The sequence below is a fragment of the Diceros bicornis genome, chromosome 7 (genome assembly GCF_020826845.1).
Source record: "Diceros bicornis minor isolate mBicDic1 chromosome 7, mDicBic1.mat.cur, whole genome shotgun sequence".
NCBI lineage: Eukaryota > Metazoa > Chordata > Mammalia > Perissodactyla > Rhinocerotidae > Diceros > Diceros bicornis.
The window spans coordinates 535,876-558,179 of NC_080746.1; the positions used below are offsets into that span (position 1 = coordinate 535,876).

General features: G+C 47.4%; 1 long non-coding RNA gene across 2 annotated transcripts in view; it reads right to left on the bottom strand.

Moving 5' to 3' along the window:
* LOC131408221 (uncharacterized) overlaps positions 1-22,304 on the bottom strand; it is a 178,659-nt gene that overhangs the window by 15,932 nt on the left and 140,423 nt on the right. The window contains exon 1 of one of the 2 annotated variants that reach the window (XR_009220714.1): positions 3,049-3,171. The exons of the other annotated variant lie outside the window; for it this stretch is intronic. This is a non-coding gene — a long non-coding RNA (uncharacterized LOC131408221). Of the gene's footprint in view, positions 1-3,048; positions 3,172-22,304 lie in introns of those variants that run through there. 2 annotated transcript variants of the gene reach the window in all.

The window sequence follows — 22,304 nt, forward strand, 5'->3', positions numbered from 1 at the left end:
CTCTAGCTGGCGGGTTGGGATAATAAGCCAAATTCCCAACTGTCCATTGTCATTGTTGACAAGGGTCAACTGAGCAGGTCTTGGATGTCAGCCAAGCCAACCTGGATCCAAAACAAATGCATCCTCAGAAGGGACCAGCAGGATAAGGGAAAGGCTGGCTCTGTGAGCTCAGAGGTTCCTGCTACCATCCTGACATTGGCTCCTAGTAGGGGTGGGCCGTAGCCCAAGGCTTCTGCAGGGTCCCCAGGCTCACAGCTCTCCAGAGCTTTGCCCACCCAGCACAATCCTTAAATCAGACTCCCAGACCGCCGGTGTTGCCTGTGCAGGAAGCAGAGCGTCTCACCTGACTGCGTCTGGTTTTTGCTCTGGTCCCTGGGGAGTAGGTGTCCTGTAGATGCCTCTGAGAAGAGCGCCATCAGTTTTACATACAAACTACATTTACCCACACACATACCCCACAATCCTAAAGAGAAAAGCATACCACGTGCAAATCCCAGAACTGGCAAAGAGAGCAGACTGGCATGGGGGTGATGACATCAGGGCAGTGAGGGTGCTAACTGGGCATCCACATGTTTCTGAGCTCTCCGTGAGCCTGTGTGTGAGTCCCTTAGCTCTTTAGAATTCAGATCCAAGAACAGCCATTATTTCATGTGCCAAGGTTCTCAGAGAATGGAAAAAATAGAAAAGCCTGCATTGGCACTGAATATTTCTCCATTAGATATTTTCAGCCGCTCTTCAAGCACAGGTTGGGGTAGTTTTAGCAACCCGGAAGTGGACAGTGGGTAACTGTACCATTTTGCTTTCAAAGTGCTCCATTCGTTCAATTGTCAGAGCCCATTCATCCTGTGGTTCAGCAAGTGGCCTTGAGGGGACAAAGCCACATGCCCTGGAAAGGGAGGGGAGCTGGCTCTGTGGCATGTTTGTGATTTCCTGAGCTACTATCTTTGGACGTGTGCCACACAGCTCAAGGGTGTCTCTGTGTCCACTCAGCACGTTCCGCCCCTGCTCTTGTTGTACTGAGAGAGTGAGACCCCAGGGTGGGGGTTTGCCCTCAGGGCACAAACTGCTAGGAGAGGAGACAGCCCCCTATGACAGTTCACAGAAGAGGAAAGCACCAGGCGCCTCCAACAGCCAAAGTGCTGGGTCATCACAGAGGGAGGGAGCAGAGAGCACACGTGGAGAATGGCAGTAGGGAGGGGCATCTGATGTGGCAGAGAAAGACAGATACCACTGCAGGGATGTGAGGACAGGCTCCTAGGCTGGGGCTGCCCTGACTCCCAGGGGGGTTAACTCTTTCTCTCTGGGCCTGTTTTCCTGTTTACAAATGGGGTGCATGACAGAGTCCCTTTGGCTTCCCCTCTGTCGTTCAGCTCAAACCCCAGACACATTGGGGTGGTTTCCAAGTCTCCAGGGTGGTAGGAGCTGAGGGTGATGAACAAGGACAGAGGAGGTACAGCTGGGAGGGGAGGGGGCTGCAGGAAGTAGCAGAAGTCTCTCTGGTATCCTTACAGCTCATCCTGGGAGAGGAGGCTCGGGCTGTGTTCTGGAGCTGGCTGGCTGGGGACCATGGGCGGGGAAGAGGATGCTGGGAGGGGAGCCACAGCAAATGTGGCTGCCAGGGGCGCTCAGAGGCCCATTACTCAACCTGGTGCTAAGCTGCCAGTTAGAAGGCATGATCCCCAGGGCTCTTTAGGTGGTGACAGGGCACGTGCATGGAAGAATCTGGGTGTTTTTGCTTTTCTAAGTTGTCCCCCCAAAAGGGGGTGGTGGAGAGCTAGCATTTATGGAGCAACTTCTCTGTACCAGGCCCTCAAATTGTTCCATTACTTACAGGGGTGACATCATTTCACCTTCATATTTTACAGGGAAGACCTGAGGTTCAGAGATGTTAGGCATCTTGCTGGAGGTCCCACAGCTGAGAAGCAGGATAAGGTGGATTTGAGCCTGCTCTGCGTGGGTCTCAAGCCCTAGCTCTTTTCACATCATCAGTGGCATTTCCTCTGATTTCTCCAGAGCCCTGAGTTCCTCTAAGATCCCTTGGGGTCACCGCAGCAGGTGGACACTGAGGGTGCCAGGAAGACTGGCAGCAAGAGCAGCTGCCATCCTCTGCCAGCTTCTGGGGCGTGTGATCCATGTTTAGAAAAATCTGTTTGATTTAGTGCTCTGTTGTCACCATCTTGAAATTTTGTCATTTTTTAAGGAGTCTTGCATATTTTCTCTGCACTGGGCCACAAGTTACATAGTCCATCCCGCTGATGGGGTTTTCACATAAGGTGTCACTTGAGAAAGGCTGCTAGAGTCCCACCGGTGGTGGCAGCCCCTGCCCTCTTCCTAGTTCCCTCAGCTCTGCTGGACTTGGGCGAGGCCTTGGAGGGGCAGGAACTCCATGGCCGGAGCTTACCCTGTGGCTGCTCTGTCAGTGAGGCCATCTGGTGTTTGCACCAGATCTTTACCAAGGCCTGAAGGCCTGCATCTCCAGCTGGCCCACTGGGGCCTGGGTGAGCAGGCAGCCCTGGCAGAGGTCTCCAGACCCACCTACACTGAAATCCATCTGAGAAGTCCCTCTCCAGGGCCCACTCCTCCAGGCTGGCGGCACTTCCATCCTCCCGGGGTGTAACAGCGGCCCCTTAAAAACACACAGAATCCCTCAGAGGGAGCAGAAGAGAAAAGACAAGTCGGCAAAAGCTGTTTTTCTAGGAGGAAGCAATATATTTTTAGTTCCTTATCTATTTTTCCCTTTTAAAAATTATATATATGAACCCATTTGAGAAAATTTGACAATCTAGAAAAGCAGAAAATGTTAAAAGCTATATCAACCATAGTTCTCCTTTCCAAAGATAACCACTGTAAACACTTTGTTGTGTTTTCTTCAAATTTTTTTCTATGCACAGACCTTAGGTTTTTTCCCCCTGCTTTATTTACATAACGTCACATATATGAATGCTGAATTTGAATCTTGATGTGTTTGTTTTTTTACTTAGCATTATAGCACAAGTGTTTTCTCATGCTGAAAGTATGCTTTTCGATGGCTGTATGATGCTCCAGTACCTGTGAGCATGCCATCATCCATGCAGCCATCTCCCATCCTTGGCTCTTAAAGTTGTTGCAAATTTTTGTTACTAGAAACACTCATCTCTGCATCTGAAATGTTCATATGAGAAAGTGTCTCCTTGGGACAGATTTCCAAAAGTAGAATGACTGAAACAAAAGGTAGAAACACGGTCAAGGCTCCCACTCCTTCCATCCTGCGTCACTGCTCTCCGAGCTGGCTGCACCGCCCTGACGGCCCCGAGGGCTGCACAGCAGGACCCCTGCATCGTGCCTCTCCCACACTGAGTGTGACATTTTGCTGTTCACTTCCCTAAGTCAGAGAGCCCTGCTTTTTCCCAAGGTCACAATGGGAAGCGGCCCTAGAAAGACGAGGTCTGCACTTCCTGTAGTTGCGTGGTTGAAGGTGCCGTCCCTTGGGTAGTCGAATGCCCTGTGTAAGCTCCCACTTAGAGTTTATTGCAAAGGAGGCATGTTTTTCTTTAATGGAGTTTACAAGCAGAGGTTTCAGTGGACCCATCCCTGCCAATCAAGTACTGAAGGGCAGGTTTGGGGAGAATGGCTGGGCTTTCGGGGGCTGGAAGGCAGGGTATTGTGTTTCCAAGTGGTTGAGACAGAGCGGGCCAGCAGCAGACCCAAGTTGCTGAACCTGGGGAGGCATGGAAGGACAGGGACACGTGGATAAATGGACAGACAGCTGAAGGGACGTGACTCAGGAGGGCATGTCTTGTGGAGGGAAGCCCTGGAATGGAGGACTCAGGAGACCTGGTTCCAGGCCAGCTACTGACTCACCTTCTGACCTTGGATGGGTCACTTCTGTCACTGGTGGGGCACTCTGGGTGGGAGGTCTCTTGGGGGACCCAGGGCTGAGGGGGATGTGGAGCTGCAATTCAGTGACCACAGAGGCCTCAGCTGAACCCCCAAAACTCCGGAGCTGGGTGGCTTTCAGACCCTGCAGGCGGCAAGGCACACCAGAGCACCTGCAACAGCCCTCTCCGACCTTCCAATACACAGGTGTCAGACAAGATGGGGCCCCATCTCTATAAAGATCTGTGACTCTGATGTGGTCCTGATGCCTGGGGCCACCTATCTGGCCCTGGATAGGGCAGTGGTGCCAGAGTCATCCCCAAAGGCAAGGGTGTCTCTGGGTGGGAGCTCTGAACATGGTCTTGACCTCTGTGGGTGGGGCTGGGTGACCAAGGGCTTGTGGAGCCACTCCTCGTGCAGACCCATTAGACATCCTGCTGCCCATGGTCAATTTCTATCAGGAGTTGGTCTCCAGCCACCAGTGCAGCCTGCAGATCCTGGCCCACTGCAAGCAGAACAGTGACTTTGACAAGCCACTGAAGCACTATGAGGCCAAACTGACTGCAAGGAGAGAGTTCTGGAGATCTTCCTCACTGACCCCATGTTCCAGCTGGCACCTAGCCCTGTCCTTGAGGGCACATACCTTGGGAGCCTTCTGGGGGTCCATGGCAGTGAGGGCCCCAGCTGGGAGCAAGCCACAGCTCCGGGCACCCTGCGGCCATAGCCGGGAGAGCCCAAGCCCTAACAGGCCCCAGCTCTGGGCTGCCTGGAGAATGGGGTTAGAGCCAGCCCCCGACCCAGCAGATGGCAGGCCTGTCCAGCTCCACAGAGCAGGCAGTGTGGGAAGGTGAGGGGGAGCTCCTGGTCCTGAGCCCATCACCAGGCCCTTTCTCCTGCTGGCTTAGAGCCTTAAGAGCTGGGCTCTTGCCCCAGACAAGACCCTGGAAGAGCCTCCACATTAGAGTCTGAGATCAGAAGTGTTGTTGGTGTCCGTCCTCAGCCCTGCTCATGGGAGAGTTGGGAGCTGAGAGAACCATTCTCTGTCCACTTGGTCACTCTCTCTCCCTCTCTACGTTGCTGTTATCTCTCAGACTTACTTCATCACTGTCTCTCTCCTTGCCTCTGTCTCCCTGTCCCTCTGAGCTTCCCCATCCTTGCCTCTGTCCCTGTCTCCCTGCCTCTCCCTGCTGCAGATTCCAGGCACATTCTGACACTGCACAAACTCCTGGCCCACTTTTCACTAGCACATAGAGCCAACAGACTGGAGGACGCCAGGGCTAAACTGGGGGAGCTGTCTGAGTGAGCCCGGCTCCCGGGTGCCCCCACCAGTGGACAGGCCAGGGCTAAGGATGCTCCCCAGCGGGAGTTTCCTGAGCCCCAGATGCTAAAATCTCATGTTCAGGTTAGGATCCGAAGAGGTGGGTGTTGGGGCACCCCCAGCCTGTTCCACCTGGAAGCAGGGTCCCCGGAGCAATCTGAGGAGTTCACAGCTCAAGCCTAGGGGGCAGTTGGTGGGATGGTGTGGGTGGTGTGCTGTCCCTGACACAGATGGGGTTCGAGGAAGGGCCCTGGCACTCACGTGGGTCCACCTGCCAGGTGGGGATCCGCCCAGGGACTCGCAGGCACTCTGCCAACTTCCTCTGTTCTCCAGTGTCAGTGTCTCACAACCTGTGGTATAGGAGCCCCAGAGGGGGTCCTGGGTGACGGGCCTTCATGTGCCCAAGGCTGCATCACAGCAGGGAGTGTCACGTGTGGACAAGCCCATGACTTGTCCAGTGCCAGAGGCCCCAGCCCTCTGGTCAAGGCCCCTCTGCTGCCCCTCATTCAGTCTCCAAAGCCCAGGGGAAACCTTCTTCTGCCGGGGCAGAAGCAGAGGGACCAGGGAGGAGGGGCCTACAACAGCCCAGGCAGCAGTTGACGGTGGCCTGCACCAGGTGGTGGCAGTGGAGGTGAGGAGGAGGTTCAGATTCGGGGTGTGTTTTGAAGATGGAACCAACAGGAGCTTCTGATGCATTAGATGTGGGGAGAGAGAAGATGGGAGGCAAGAGTGATTCGAGAGTTTTTGGCTGAGCAAGCAGAAGGTTGGAGTTGCTGCTAACCGAAATGGAAAAACTGGCAGGCTGGGCAGGTGTGGAGGGGAAATCTTTCTTGCTTCACTGGAGCTTGACTGGGGGCTTGTTGAGCTTGAGATGGACAACAGTGGTGGAGGGGACAAGATGGAGGAGGGTGTTTGAGTCTGAAGTGTAAGGGAGTGAGCGATTCAGGTGCCATCAACTCAGAGATGATATTTAAAGTCACAAGACTGGTGAGATCACCAAAGGAGTAGGTTTAGGCAGGAACGAGGTACGTACCAAGAGCTAAGCCCTGGGGTCTGCACCTTATGGAGTCTAAGAGAGGATGAGCAGCCTCATACTCAATGATGGGCTGCCAGAAGCTGCAAAGGAAGGTCGGTCTGCAGCGTGTGAGGTCCGGTCCCCAGCTCTGCCAACCACTCAGTGCCCTAAATGGCTTCCCGAGTCCAGCAAAAGGCAGCCAGTAGGGCCACGTCTCCCAGCTGGGCAGAGGGAGGACCAGGCTGGACTAGGGCAGGGCACAGGCCATGGAGTGAAGGTTCATTCAGGGAGCAGATGTAATCAGAGTGTGTTTGCAGACTAACAAAAAGCATTGTGGGGTGGAGACCCCAGTCCTCTCGTGCCCCAAGGAGCCAAATCCTGCACCCTTCCTCAAGCAGAAGACTTGGGACTCCAACGAGACTCCTCATCCCTGTGGGATGCCCTGTCCCAGTGCGTGCCGTTGCAAGGAAGGCACATGGGTGCCAAGGACTTTATCCTAAGATCCTGATCCCCTTTCCCGAAGCCTACTCATCTGATCACCTGATCACCTGCATCTGGCCCAAACACAGCCCTAGAGGCACAGAAGAGGGTTTTCCTATCGGCCTGACAACAGCCCTTTCATCCTCCTCTCTCCCTCCCTTGGGGGACTGAGGAAAGCTCCCAGCCAGGCAGGAAGCCATCAGATAACAAACCCTCCCTGGCTGTGCTCAGAAACACTCCTCCCCTGGGGCTGACTCTCTCCTACCTCTGGCCTTTGTCCCGCTTTTTCTCCTGAACCTCATCTCTTGGGCTTACTGTAACCCAGGTCGTCAATTCCAGCTCCCCCGGCAGACTGCGGCCCTTGGAACTCCTCCCCAGCTGCGTGGACGGTGTGGCTCTCAGCACAAAACCCAGCCGGGGCTGGCAGGAGTCCTGATCATCTGCAGCTGGCACTTGTCTAACAGTGAAACTAGTGTTGCTACTCTGGGATCGCCCCCTTGTTTGTAGCAAATACAGCCCTCCTCAGCAAAATCCCCACCCTTGTCAAAAGAAATGGTTCTGCTTACCTTTGCTAACTTCCAAAAATGAATCCCTATCCAGGGAACTAGCAGCATATCCTTGAAAGGTGCCTCCCTGTGCCCCGTCCCTTCCAGAAGACGGCTAGGGCCTGGGCTGCTGAGAAGAGCATTGCTGGGAGGGAAGGACTGAGGCTCCTAAGGAAGAGACCCCTTTCCATGCCCCAGTCTGATAACCAGAAAACAACGGGTAATAATAGTTGAATAATAACACCTTTGCAACCAGTGATACTAGCAACAGTGATCATGGCCCTTTACTCAAGCGCCTGCTGTGTGCTGGGCCAGAGGTCAGCACGTGAAATGCGTTCTCTTCCATCCTCACTCCGACCGAGCAAACTGAGGGTCAGAGAGGCCCAGTAATTTGCTCATCACGCTGAGGTCGTTAATCACCAATCCAGCTTGACCAGTGTCATCTCTCATTGCTGGGAGGGTTAAACTGGACAATGTCTACTAGAGAACGTTGGAAGCCATGCATATTAAGCAGCCCTCTTGGTGATCTGGTCGTGGTTGTAGAATTTGAGACATCAGCAGACAAATAAGAGGTTTGTGCTTTTCTTGGAGTAAGTGGGGTACTTTCTCCAGATGCTTCTCCCCACAAAATTACTATCTTCCTAAGACTCCTGAAAACCCACCAAGGCTCTTAGCAAAGTTGGCAACTCACAGGCCTCTTTTCCCACCAATGCTATTTTTTTGTGTGTGTGTGTGTGAGGAAGATCAGCCCTGAGCTAACATCCATGCCAATCCTCTTTTTTTTTTTTTTTGCTGAGTAAGACCGGCTCTGAGCTAACATCTATTGCCAATCCTCCTCCTTTTTCCCCTCAAAGCCCCAGTAGATAGTTGTATGTCATAGTTGCACATCCTTCTAGTTGTTGTATGTGGGATGTGGCCTCAGTATGGCCAGAGAAGTGGAGTGTCGGTGCGCACCCGGGATCCGAACCTGGGCCACCAGTAGCGGAGCGTGCATACTTAACCCCTAAGCCACGGGGCCGGCCCCACCACCAATGCTATTTTTAAAAAGCAGTTAAATGGCGCCACCTCCTGGAGGAGGGGTGTTGCGACAGTCATAGCAGGACAAATAGGAGAGTTGTCCTTATTCTCACATTAAGGGGCAAGGTGTGTCTTGCTCCCCCCAGACATGCTGGAGCCTACTGGAGTCAGACTTTCCGTGAGCCAGCTGGATTGCCAGGTGCTCCAAAACTAAGCCATTCCAGAGCCTGAACATTAAGAAAGCAACTGTATAACGTGCATTGGGGGAGAGGTGGAGACAGTAAGTGCAAAGACCCTGAGGAAGGATGGGTGGGTGGAGTTCTATGGATGGAGATAAGGTCAGTAGTGGTGTGGGGGGCGGAGTAATGAAGAAAGGTTTCCTATACTCCTGTCTTCCCAGTTTTGCCATCTCTGTTCCACGTGGTTCAGACTTTTAAATCAGACCTGCTTTCTAGCTATTAATCTCCATTTCCATTTCCAACACCTGTCTCCTTGGGCTATCAGAAGGATGATGTGAGATCATGCCCATAGAGTGCCTGGCAGAGCGGGCGTTCAATATGCATGCTCTGTCCCCCTTTGTGACCACAGGCTCCACCTGAGAATCCTGGGTGCCAGGCCTTCTTCCTAGGTCTGGCCAGAGGCCCAGCATTCCCTTCTCCCTGAGAGACGGGGGCAGCCTGTCTCTGACATTTTCTGTCCCGACAGGATAACGTACAATGAAGTAAACGAGACAGAGAGCATCCAGGAAAACATAGCCAAGGAAGGCATGATTGTCGAAGGCTGTGAGACCCTCCTGGACACCAGCCAGACTTTTGTGAGATGGGGCATGGCACCCTGCCTCCCCCGAATCTCAACGTAGACCCCAGCAGTGGTGGCACATAGGGACACCACCAATTGGTTTGGCTACTCTGTGCCAAAACCTGCCAGCATGATTGTGGAGTATTCCAGGGCTGCTGGAGGAATGTGACAGCCGTATGTAGATGTCGGTATCTGCACACATGGATGCAGATATTACTGGTTTTCACATTTCCTGACTCTCCAGATGTACACATCTTCCCAGATGCCCTTGATGTGTCTGTGGATGTCATAGTAAACACTGACATGTCCTTTTGGGGAGAGAGGAGTGGAGGAGGAGGACAGATACTGATTGGCCCTGTGAATCACAAGCATGTTCAGCATCCAAGGGGAAGTCGTGTGGGTCAGTCCCTCTGTCCCTTACTCATCAACCTTAGCCACTCATGGGAGGCTGTGATCACAGCGGTTCTCACAGATAGGAGGTTGCCTTCACCCTCAGCCTCCTCTCGCCTTGGGAGCAGTGTTTGAGAGGCACAGCCCTTTGAGGGGGCAGCTAGAGGCTGTGACTGAGGGGACTGACTTCCAACTCGGAGATGTTAGAGCCGCAAGGAGTTTCAGGGTCACCTCTTCAGATTCCACTTGCTGTGGGACCCGCAGCTTCTGCTTGTGTGCCCCCGAGGTGACCTCCACCTCAGATGGGCATCCTGAGTTCCTTCTATCCAGCCCTGGGACTCTCTGAGCAGATGAAAAGCTCGCCAGCACTTCCTGTGGCCTGTGCAGCTGCCTTTGGCCCCTGCTGCCCTTAGCAAGGGTATCGTTGACTTGGAGTTTGTCCCGAGCCCCTCTGTGTGGCCCCTGTGCCTTTTCCCTAGGCCGACCTTGTGATCTACTGAGCCCAGAGCCAGCCTCCCTGTGTCCTGGCTCCAGCTGAGCTGCAATGGGCCACAGCTGGAAAAGGCCCAAAGAATGACCTCTCCTGAGGTGGGCAGTGTCACCACAGTCCAGGAATCTGCTCCATTGCTCTGAGCCTAAGAGTTTCCTTCCCACCTGAGGGGCTGGGGTACACGTGAAGACCAGAGAACGGGGCCCAGCAGGGTTCCAGGCAGTGATGGACGTGGATAGAAGGCAGAGTGGTGGCCCAGAGCAGGCCTGGGGAGATGGAGCGTCAGGGACGGCTTCCTGAGGCAGCATCACTGGAGTCGAGTCTTGAATGGTAAGTAGGAGTGCACAAGGTGGATGGGGTGAAGGAAGGCCCTTCCAGGCCAAGGAGCAGCACTCAGGAGCCACAGGTAACTTGCCCTGGAACTAGAGTGGGAGCAGAGAGGGGAGGCGGTGGTAAGGAAGGAGAAGTGCTGGAGCAGCCTACTGGCAGGCCTTGAAGGCCTGAGTCCCGAGGACAGTGAGGAGCTGGCGGAATAAGTGGGGAGAGGAGGCCTGGAGCACGTTTTAGGGGAGCTGGGATGGCAAATGGTTTCATCACAGCCCCCTGCTCTGCCCGGGAGTGGCTTCCATGTGCAACTTGTTGAGGACTGGGGGGCTCTCTGGGCTCTGCAGCCCAGCGTGTCGTGACTGATTGGTGATGTCTGCTGCGGCTGTGTGTGGCAGGAGGTGCCCTGTGTCTCTTGCTCATCCCTCTGGGCCAGAGCCAGCTCCACACTTGTCCAGCCTCCTGCCTTCCCCAGACCCAGCCCTAAAGAGGTACAGCCTTTTAGATACAGGATACAACCTTCCTTAGAGAGGGAGTACAAACAATACCCTAGTTGGCCTAAATTCAGCCACCAATTAAGAAAGCCTTCAGGTTCAACAATATACTTATCTTAATTTCAATCACAGAAACTAACTCCTAATCTAATACTGCATTAATCTATTAATTCATAAAAGTACTACTGTTACTATGAGGAACAAGAATTATTTCTCCTTGTATAATCCTAGAACAGATCATCAACGAAAGTTAACAATAAAATAAATTCAACCCAACAATTATTTATTACATTAACTGTTAACCCAACACAAGTAGGCATTCAAGGAAAGATTTAAAAAAGTAAAAGAAACTCGGCAAACACAGGCCCCACCTGTTTACCAAAAGCATCTCCTCTGGCATTTCTGGTGTTACAGGCACCGCTTGCCCAGTGACATGGTGTAAAGGCCACAGTGACTGGACCCTGCAAAGGCAGCATCATCATTTGTTGTCTAAATGAGGAATTGTATGAACGGCCACTCGAGGATTTTACTCTCTCTTACTTTTAATCAGTGAAATTGACCTTTCCCTGAAGAGGCGGGAATGACAAAGTAAGACGAGAAGACTCTATGGAGCTTCAATGAATTAAAAAAAAACAAAGGTAAGCCAAATCAAGCGATAACAAAACTTAAATGGACTAACAATTTTGGTTGGGGTGACTTCAGAGAATAAAATAACCTCTGAGTGATTAAAATCTAGACCAGCTAGTCAAAATATTTTATCACTTATTGATCCAAAATATTGATCAACAGAACAAATTACCCTCGGGAAAACAGCACAGTCCTATTCTACAGTCCATATCCACAATAGGGTGTATGACCGCGATGTTTGATCAGGAGATCCCAGTGGTGTAGCCGCCATTAATTGCTCATTTGTTAAACGATTCAAGCCCTACGTGATCTGAGTTCAGACCAGAGTAATCCAGTCAGTTTCTAGCTATTCCATATTTCTCCCAGTACGAAAGGGCAAGAGAAACAAGGCATACTTTACAAAGGCACATTCAAACAAATAGATGATATAATCTTAATCTAATATATATATATATATATATATATATATAGACCTGCCTATAAACGGGGTTTGTTAGGGTGGCTGATTAATTGCATAAAAAGTAAAACTTTATACCCAGAGGTTCAATTTTTCTCCCTAACAGCATGTTCATAATCAATCATCTTTTGTTAATTGTCACCAATCTACCTTCCATAGCATTCCTTACACTAATAGGATGAAAAGTATTAGGTTATATATGACTATGTAAAGGACCACACATCATTGGCCCCATGATCTGTGGAGACACCAGTATTTATATCAGTGTCACAAGGCCATCAGCTGGAGTTCACATTGGAAAACATACCCGGGAAGACACCCTACGGAGGACCCATTAGCACACAACTGAACAAGTCATGTGGACTTTTGTCAATGACCTAGTATTTAAAATGGTAGGATAGGGCTGGCCCCGTGGCTGAGTGGTTAAGTGTGCGAGCTACGCTGCTGGCGGCCCGGGTTCGGATCCTAGGCGCACACCGACACACCGCTTCTCCAGCCATGCTGAGGCCAAGTCCCACATACAGCAACTAGAAGGATGTGCAGCTATGACATACAAACATACAACTATATACTGGGGCTTTGGGGGAAAAAATAAATAAATAAAAATTATAACAAAAAAAATAAAATGGTAGGATAAAGATGCAGGATTCTAATGGGTTCATGGAAATGCTGAATGCACAATTCGGAAACAAGGAATAATCGACAAGGTTAACCAACTCCAATAGATTTATAATTGCTCACTTGTACACAGTAAGAGTTTTTGCTGAACAATTAAGTATTCATGTATTTGTCTTGATGAAAACATGAAACTTTATGTTGAATAAAAATGGGCCATTTTCCTGTATTAGTACATTACTACTCATCATTTAGTCAATTTCTATAGTTAATGGAGTTATAAACATAATTACAAAGGCATGCATCCATCAGAAAACAACTATGAGTGAATCTGGAAATTGTAGGGCCAAAAATAATGTTTTCAATATTATGTATTAGAACATGTATATACATAACAAGGTTGAGAGAAAACTCTGATTAAAGGAGATTAAAATGTAATCTAATCTTAAAAGAATAAAAAGAGTGTCAGTCCTGGGAGACTGGGGATAGGCAGTAAAATTTCACAGAATTCTGAGACTGGAAATGGGCCATTCCCTACCTTCATTTTTTTATTGTCGTTGCCAAGGGAATTTTTCCACCAAGAACAGAGAGATGGAGGGGAAAGAGGACATGGAAGGGTATGGCAGACACGAGAAAGGTTCCATTTTCAGGACACCTTAGAGCAGTCAGGTGTCCATATTCTAGGTCATGTAACCACAAAAAATTTCCCCTGGGAGACGCCTTCTGTAGCTCTTCCCTCCAAATTTCCACTCATTCCTCCTGGTGAGATCATCCTAAATGAGAACAGGCTGGGAGAAACACAGAGCTGCCTGGAGAAAAGCCTATCTTGTAAATTGACCCTGCCCTGGAGCTGGCTGGGCAGAGGGCAGGAGCTGCACGATGGACACCGACCCCTCTTCAGTCCAGGGACTTTCCTTTATTGCCCTTTGGGGAATACACTGACTGTAACACTGAGGTTCACTGAAGGCCAATAGGATCTAGTGTGAGACTAAGGTGTCAATAAAGCACTTGATGCAACATGTTTTCATGTGTATCAATATGTGCATAACTAGGGAGAAGGGCCTTAACATCTTTATGATCCTTAAGGGAAATTTGACTCACATCAATTTAGGAATGATTGACAATAACGTGTCATGTAGAAGAAGGATCATCAATCTAAATGAACTTATTCACACACTCATTGTCCTAGTCATAGACTGGGCACTTTATTTATTTATATTTTTCTGAGGAAGATTCACCAAGAGCTAACATCCGTGCCAGTCTTCCTCTAGTTTGTATATGGGTCATGCCCACAACATGGCTGCCGATGAGTGGTATAGGTCTGTGTCCAAGAACCGAACTCAGGCCACTGAAGAGGAGCTCATTGAACTTAAACACTAGGCCATGGGGCAGACCCCTAGACTGGGCATCTTTGGGTTTTGTGTGTGTGTGTGTGTGTGTGTGTGTGTGTGAGGAAGATCAGCCCTGAGCTAACATCTGATGCCAATCCTCCTCTTTTTTGCTGAGGAAGATTGGCCCTGGGCTAACGTATTTGCCCATCTTCCTCTACTTTGTATATGGGACGCTGCCACATCATGGTTTGAGAAGCAGTGCATCGGTGCATGCCTGGGATCTGAACCTATGAACCCTGGGGCCACGAAGCAGAGCACCCACACTTAGCCATTGCACCACCGGGCCATCCCTAGACTGGGCACTCTTAACAAGAGAAGTGCATTCCTCACAGTTCTGAAGACTGGATGTTCAAGATCTAGGTTCAAGCTGAGAGGCTTTTGGTGAGAGTTCTCTTCCTGTTTTGCAGAAGGACAGCTTCTTGCTCTACCCTCATCTGGCAGAGAGAGCTGGCCCTCCATCTCCTTGTAAGGGCACTAATCCCATCATGGGGGCATCACACTCATGGCCTCATCTAAGCTAATTAACTCCCAAAGGCCCCACTTCCAAATATCATCACGTCAGGGATTAGGATTTTAACTTATGAAATTGGATTACATAGACATTCAGTCCATAGCGTTCATGAAACCAACAATTAACAAATATTTATAGAAGTCACACAGCCCAAACTGAAGAATGTTCTGGAGATCATGTGGCAAATGATACAATATCTTTCCCTTCATAGAGTCTCCTAGTGGAGGCAGTAAAAATTAACAGTCAAAGAAAACTTGTGCTATTTAAAAGCTAACATAAATCAATTATGACAGACTGTACTTACAATTGTCTTCTGGTAAGACAAGTCTGATTATCAGAGTCCAGATTCAGCAAATTCCCCCGGGTGAGGGCATGTCTGGCAATCTCACCTAAAAAGGCTCTTTCCTTTCTGAAATTTTATTTCATCTAGTCCTGTTTGCTTCCACATCCCTTTGGTGTTTTCAAACATACAGTATTTATTAAATCAATGTTTAACTGTTGCTCTGCCTTTACCACATCTGACTGGAAGCAGAAGTTCCTGGACTTGGCTGGAACCAAATTTCAGTTCATTTTTCCTCCTCTTTCTGCTCAGACTCTCTTCTCTCCATTGAAATAGCAAATGCCTTAGGAGAGAAGCCGCATGGAGCTGGTGCTCACAATCTTGTGCTTTCCTTGTCTCAGAGCTTGTAGACCCCCAAGTCCTGTCTGCACAGGATGTTCTACAACCCTCCAAACAGCTGTTGTGTGCTTTGTCAAGCTCTTATAGCTGCCCAAGAAAAGCTACTCAATAAAAGTGGAACCTGCAGTAATTTTATCCTGAAATGTTTTAAATATTTTAAACCAATGAATATTTGTCATTTTTCAAGGAATATTTCTATAATTTTATAAGAAACATTTAAATAGGAATTTTAACAGCAATAATGGCTGTTCTTTGGCCAGAATTCCATGTTATTCATTGTTTGGAATTATATCTAAGCTTTGATGCACTCTCTTCAGTGCCTTTTAAAATATCACTGTTCCTTACATTTAAATATCTTGTGATGGGTTTGTATCAGTCACCTTCTTTGTACCATTTCAGATCCTCTTGGGTCCTCCTACCCTTGAGTCACATGTCATTCAGCAACCAGCTTTGCAGGTATCATATTTGCTTTATGCAAGTGCCTCTTGACAGCTCCCCACATTTTTTCCCTGTGCCCTCTGCCTCTCCCTCTCGCCCTGGGGTGTCCATGTTGATGCTGAGGTGTGAAAAACCTCTTGATCAAGCCCACTCGTGCACGACCACGTTCCTTGTTGTGTGGATGTGTGTGTGTTCAGCAATTCTGTATGGTCACAGGGTGCATGGTTATTATGGCATCTATGTGAAGGTGTGTTTTGTTGACGTGTGTGTGTGTTTAGAGAGTTCAAGTCACTGTGGGCTCTGAGACAGTGAGTGGTCTGTATGTGTGTGTGAGTTTGTGTGTATGTTCTGAATATCAGTGTGCATTATCAGGTGTAGTTTACAGTCTGAATGCTGATGGTCATTTGCAAATAGTGTGTATGTGGGTGTGTGTTGTCAGCATTTCCACGTGTTCAGAGGATGTCTGTCATTGTGGGAATGTGTGGAATAAGTATGTTATTAATCAGTGTGGACACCAACATTGTTTGCCTGTTACCAGTTGAACACTCAACACCCCTGAAGAAACATTGAGTCCAGACATTCACAGGCCCCATCAGGCCCACAGAGATCCTACTCAGCTGTTTTCTTCCCATCACAGAAATATGAACAGGTAGCCAAGGACCACTTGATATTTGAGGAATTCCTCTATCATGAATGATGGAGCAAGAAACACATACACTGAAGTGAGGGACTAAAGGAGCAGAAAGGAAATCCAGAGATCATAGTGAAACTTCATTTGCATATCTAGTAACATCTTCAAAACATTTAGAGATGTGCTGGTCCCATGGCCTAGTAGTTAAGTTCAGAGAACTCCACTTCAGTGGTCCTGGCTCAGTTCCTGGGCATGGACCTACAACACTCATCAGTGGCCAGGCTGTGGTGGCCACCCACATACAAAATAGAGGAAGATTGGCACAGATGTTAGCTCAGGGTGAATATTCCTCAGCAAAAAGAAGAAGATTGGCAACAGATGTTAGCTCAGGGTGAATCCTCCTCAGAAAAGAAAATAAAAAAGATAAAACAATCAGTAAGTGCATATATATGTATTGATGTTACTGCACAATATTGGGTTTCTCTTGCCCAATGCACATTAAAAAATCCAATTATTCTGGCATCAGCTTTTGGGAAATGATGTGTAGCTTTATTTTGTGAGATTGATCTGCAAGGAGACAGGGGGCATGTGTCTGTCTCTGATCTGTCTCCCTGATCCAGGTCTTGGGGCACAATTTATGGGATGAAGGGCAGGGTGGTCTGACGTGTTGAGGTACATGATTGGAAGTAAGGAGAAGTGAGGTAATTGATGATCTGCACAAGCAAAGTCAAGCTTTGTGGCTCTTCATCAGATGTATGTTCACAAATTGGCAGTGTTACCATGATCAGAGAATGGAGTTTTTAGCTCCTTGATGTCCAAAGGTCACTTATAAAGCATTTGGGCACTCCCAGTTGATGAGTTGGTGGTCCCAAGTGGTCTGATCTGGATGAGGGGTCTCAGCTCCTGAAAGAAAACTCTTAGCTACTCTGTTGATAAGCTGAGGTCACTTGAACTGGTCCTGGAGGGCCCATGGTTATGTTGGTATATGTGTATCTATGCATATGCATGAGATTATCTGTATGTGTGTTAAACCTAGAGTATAAACAAAGCCAGGCTCTAGTGAAAGTGGTCAGGACAGATTTTAATCAGTAATATACCACTGCACTAGGGAAGAGGGAACAGGGTGAACTGAACTCAATTTGATTTGTACAGAGGTGACTGGGCATTTGAAAGGGAGAATGAGGGAGCAGGCAGAGGGGTGAGCAGGGGCTCAGTAGCGTCAGGGAGGGAAAAGTTACAGAGTGTTGGTCAGTGCAGTGTGATCTGGCCAGTTGTGTCTGCTGGTTGGAAATGATCAAAGTTTCACTTCTCTCCTCTCACAGAGTCTGGGAGACAGACACCCTGTCCTCAGCTCAAGTAATGGCTGTCAGGACCTTTAGAAGTGCACTCCTGGGCCAGCCCCGTGGCGTAGCGGTTAAGTGCGGGCGCTTCGCTGCTGGCGGCCCGGGTTCGGATCCCGGGCACGCACCGACGCACCGCTTGTCCGGCCACGCTGAGGTCGCGTCCCACATACAGCAACTAGAAGGATGTGCAGCTACGACATACAACTATCTACTGGGGCTTTGGGGGAAAAAATAAATAAATAAAATTTTTAAATAATTTTATTTATTAATAAAAATTTTTTATAATTTTATTAATAAAAAAATTTTTAAATAATTTTATTTATTAATAAAAATTTTTTATAATTTTATTAATAAAAAATTTTTTTATTAATTAATTTATTTATTTTTTCCCCCAAAGCCCCAGTAGATAGTTGTATGTCGTAGCTGCACATCCTTCTAGTTGCTGTATGTGGGACGCAACCTCAGCGTGGCCGGACAAGCGGTGCGTCGGTGCGCGCCCGGGATTCGAACCCGGGCCGCCAGCAGCGAAGCGCCCGCACTTAACCGCTACGCCACGGGGCTGGCCCATACATAAAATTTAAAAAAAAAAAAAAAGAAGTGCAGTCCTGAGTTATAGGAGACACACATACAACTCAAAGGGACAGAGCAAAGATTCACAGTTGTAAGAACTTTTGGGTAAATGCTCTAAGAAAGGGATGTCAGGGATCAATGATGGAGTGTTGGCCAGAACAAACAGTCAAATCTTTTGGCTGCCTTGAGCTTTCTCAGGCAGGCACTTTAAGGGGGCAGGGGTAATCCTAGAGATGTGGATTTGAGCTGTTAGACACTATGTCAGTGTTTAAGTCTTATAATGTGTGTGGGGGGGTGAAATCATTTGTGCTGAGAGGCTGTAGTTATTATAGGCCAAGATGCAGGCCTAGTCAGGAAGAGGGCTCAAAGGAGGCTGGCTTGAGTTTGGTCAAGTACAGGAAACTATATATATAAATAATATATGTATATTTTTTGAATAATACATATCGCTATATTGAATAATATAATATATTGAATTAAATAATTTAAAATATATATTTAATGAATATGTATTGAATGTGTATATATATTTGAATTAATTAATATAAAGATATATATATGATTTAAAGGAATATTCAGGCATAATAACAGAAATTTCCAGAATTGATAAAAGACTTCCACTCTAGATTCAGGCAGCTGAATACATCTCAAGCACAATTAAAAAAAAAATTTAGAGCCAGATCCATCCAGTGAAACTAAAGAACACTAAATACAAAAGAAGATATTCAAAGCCCCACAGAGGAACAGAACACTTACAGAGACTTACATTTAGACCTATGATACATTTCTTAACAATGGAAGGCAAGAGAGAGTTGGATTAAATCTTCAAGGTACAGAGAGAAAATAACTTTCAGTGTATACCCAATCAAACCATATCTCAAGAACTGGGGTGAATTAAAGATATTTTTATGCAAATATTTACTAAGAGTATTACCACCAACAAATGCTCATTAAGGAACTTCTGAAGAATGTACTTTAAGGGGCCAGCCACCTGGTGTAGTGGTTTAAGTTCAGCACGCTCTGCTTCCAAGGCCTGAGTTTGTGGGTTTGGATCCCAGGATTAGATCTACACCACTCATCAGCCATGCCATGGTGGTGACCCACATACAAAATAGAGGAAGATGGGCAAAGATGTTACCCAGGCTAATCTTCCTCAAGGAAAAAACTTAAAAAGTAAAAAAGAATGTACTTTAAGAAGAAAGAAACTGATAGAAGAACTGCTAAGAGGTAAAAATGGATTGTGAGTATAAAAACGGGTAAACATCTGAATAAATCATTGAAAGCATGACTTTACCAAACAATAATAATACTCACAATGTATAACTGATGCAGTTAAAAACTAATGACAAGGGAACTTCTGTTTTAGAGGAGATTAAGACAGGAAAGCACTCTTGCTGCAAAAGTGGACACAGGCAGATAAATTATAAATATATTTTTAGAGCATCAGACAACTTCAGAATCAACCAACTAAAATTCCAGAAAGAAGAAAAAGTCTTTTATGTGAGCAAGGATTTTTATCTTTCTTTCTCCTGCAGGCGTTTTCTGATTCTGGGTGCTTGCCGAGGATCTGGTTTGCTCAGTCCGAGTCTCGGCTAGGGAAAAGAGAAACTAGCCAAACTTGCAGTGATTCTGCAGGACTGGTGTGGCAGAGGAAACCTGAGGGCTTTCAGACACACAACTGCTCTTCCTCAAAGCACCCGTGTTATGTTTTGGTGCCACACAGGAATCTGGGGAGATAGGCCAAAAGCTTCCATAAAGCAAAGTGAAACATCCAGAAGTGGTGGAAGTGGCCGAAGTCAAACATACTGCTAGTCTGACCTTCAGGGAATTTGTCATATTGTGAAGCGATGTAAGGTAGGAGGTTGGAGAACTGCGCTGAGATGTCTGAAGGATATAGCTGGATATTCTGTGGGCTCCCAAACCTGAGGAGACAGAGATCTACCAGACTTAGAACCAGACCCCTGTGCTGGGGAGGCGAGCACAGCAAACAGGAACAGGGGAAAGCGGAAGGGCTGGGTTTACTAAAAGTGAGACCCGGCCCCAACTCTGATCAATGTCTGATTGGACTCAGGTGCTCCAAACTCACTCTTTCCCAGTGAGGTCATGTAGAGCCTCTCGACTAATATTACACAGACCTTCCAAAGACACTGGTGAGAGGGTGGAGAAGGCAAGCCACAGACTGGGAGAAGACTTTTGCCAATCACATATCTGACAGGACTATAAAGAACCCTCAAAACTCGGCAATAAGAAAATCCAAGTTTAAAATGGGCACAGATTTGGACACTTCACTAAAGACGATACACAGATGGCAAATAAGCACATGAAAAGATGCTCAACGTCATTAATGCTGAGAAAAATGCACATAAAAACCACATTGAGATACTGCTATGTACCTATTAGAATGACTAGAACTAAAAAGGTTGACCATACCAAGTGTTAATGAGGATGGAAAGTAACTGGAACACTCCTACATTGCTGGTGGGAACACAGAGTGGTTCAGCCTCTTTGGAAAACAGTTTTATTTATTTATGTATTTTTTGTGAGGAAGATCAGCCCTAAGCTAACATCCATGCTAATCCTCTTTTTTCTGAGGAAGACTGGCTCTGAGCTAACATCTATTACCAATCCTCCTCCTTTTTTTTTTCCCCCCCAAAGCCCCAGTAGATAGTTGTATGTCATAGTTGCACATCCTTCTAGTTGCTGTATGTGGGACGTGGCCTCAGCATGGCCAGAGAAGCGGTGTGTCGGTCACGCCCGGGATCTGAACCCCGGCTGCTGGTAGCGGAGCACGAGCACTTAACCGCTAAGCCACGGGGCCGGCCCCTGGGAAACAGTTTTAAAGTGGAGTTTGTTATGCTGCTGTAACAAATTACCACAAATTTCATGGCTTAAAACAACTCAGTTTATTGTTTTACAGTTCTGTAGGTTAGCAGTCTGACACGGGTCTCCTTGGGCTAAAATCAAGGTGTTGGCAGAGCTAGGTTCTTTTTGGGGGGACTCTAAAAGTTAATCCATTTCCTAGTCTTTTCAAGTTTCTAGAGACCACCACATTCCTTAGCCTATGGCCCCCCTCTGCCACCCTCAAGACCAAGAAATCTGCAACTCTCTGGCCCTGCTTCCCTAGTTGTATCTTTTTTTCTACTCAACTGCTTCTCTTTCCCGTTTAAGGGCCTTTGTGATGCACTGGGCCCACCTGGATAATCCAGGATAATCTCCCTATTTTAAAATCAGTTGATTAGCAACCTTAATTCCATCTGCAAATTTCATTCACCTTTGCCAAATAAACTAATGTATTCCCAGGTTCCAGGGTTTAGGACATCTTTGTGGGCCATGATTTTGCTACCACAAACAGTTTTTCAAATAAAGTTAAACATACACATACCATGTGACCCAGCAATTCCACTTCTAGGTGCTTACCCAAGAGAAGAAGACTAATGCTCACACAAAAACTTGTTTGCAAAGATTTATATCAGATTTTTGCTAGTCAAAAAAGACAAAACTGAAAATAACTCAAATGTCCTTCAACTGCTGGATGGATCAACTGTAGTACATTCATACAATACATACTGCATTCAGCAATAAAACAGAAGGAACTACTGATACAGGCAACAACATGGATGAACACTAAAATGAATGTATTGTGCTAAATGAAAGAAACCAGACTCAAAAGGCCAAATACTGTGGGATTCCATTTATATGATATTCTAGAAAAGACAAACCACAGGGAAAGGCAACAGATCATTAGCCACCAGGGGTTAAGGGTGGGGGAGGTGTTGACTACAAAAGAGCAGCTGAAGGGAGTTCTGGGTGCTAGAATTATTCTGTATCTTGATTTTGGTAGTTGCACAGCTCTGTGCTTTGTCAAAACAGTTGTACAAAGACAAAACAAAGACATCATTTCTCACGCATCAGATTGGCAAAACTTTAAAAATTTGACAATGCCGATCCGACAATTCCCAGGGCAAGGATGACTCAGACACTGTTAGCGGGAATGGAAATTATTAAAACTTCAGAGGATGATTTGGCTGCAGTTCGTCAAGTTGCAGATGCACATCGGCCTCTGGCCCAGCAATCCACTCACAGGCTGGTGTCCATTCTAGGGAGTCCACATGTGTTCAAGGAGACACACACAAGGATAGTCATTAAACATGGTAAGGGACTGAATTAATTGTGGTTAGTAGTTATTTAAAAAAGAGAGGAAAAAATGCATATGGGAAAGAATCAACCCTGCTGGCTACATATATGATCTGGGAAGGTAACTCATTGGTTTGTCTACTTAATAGTACTTAGCACAGAGAGCACTGTACTAGGAATCT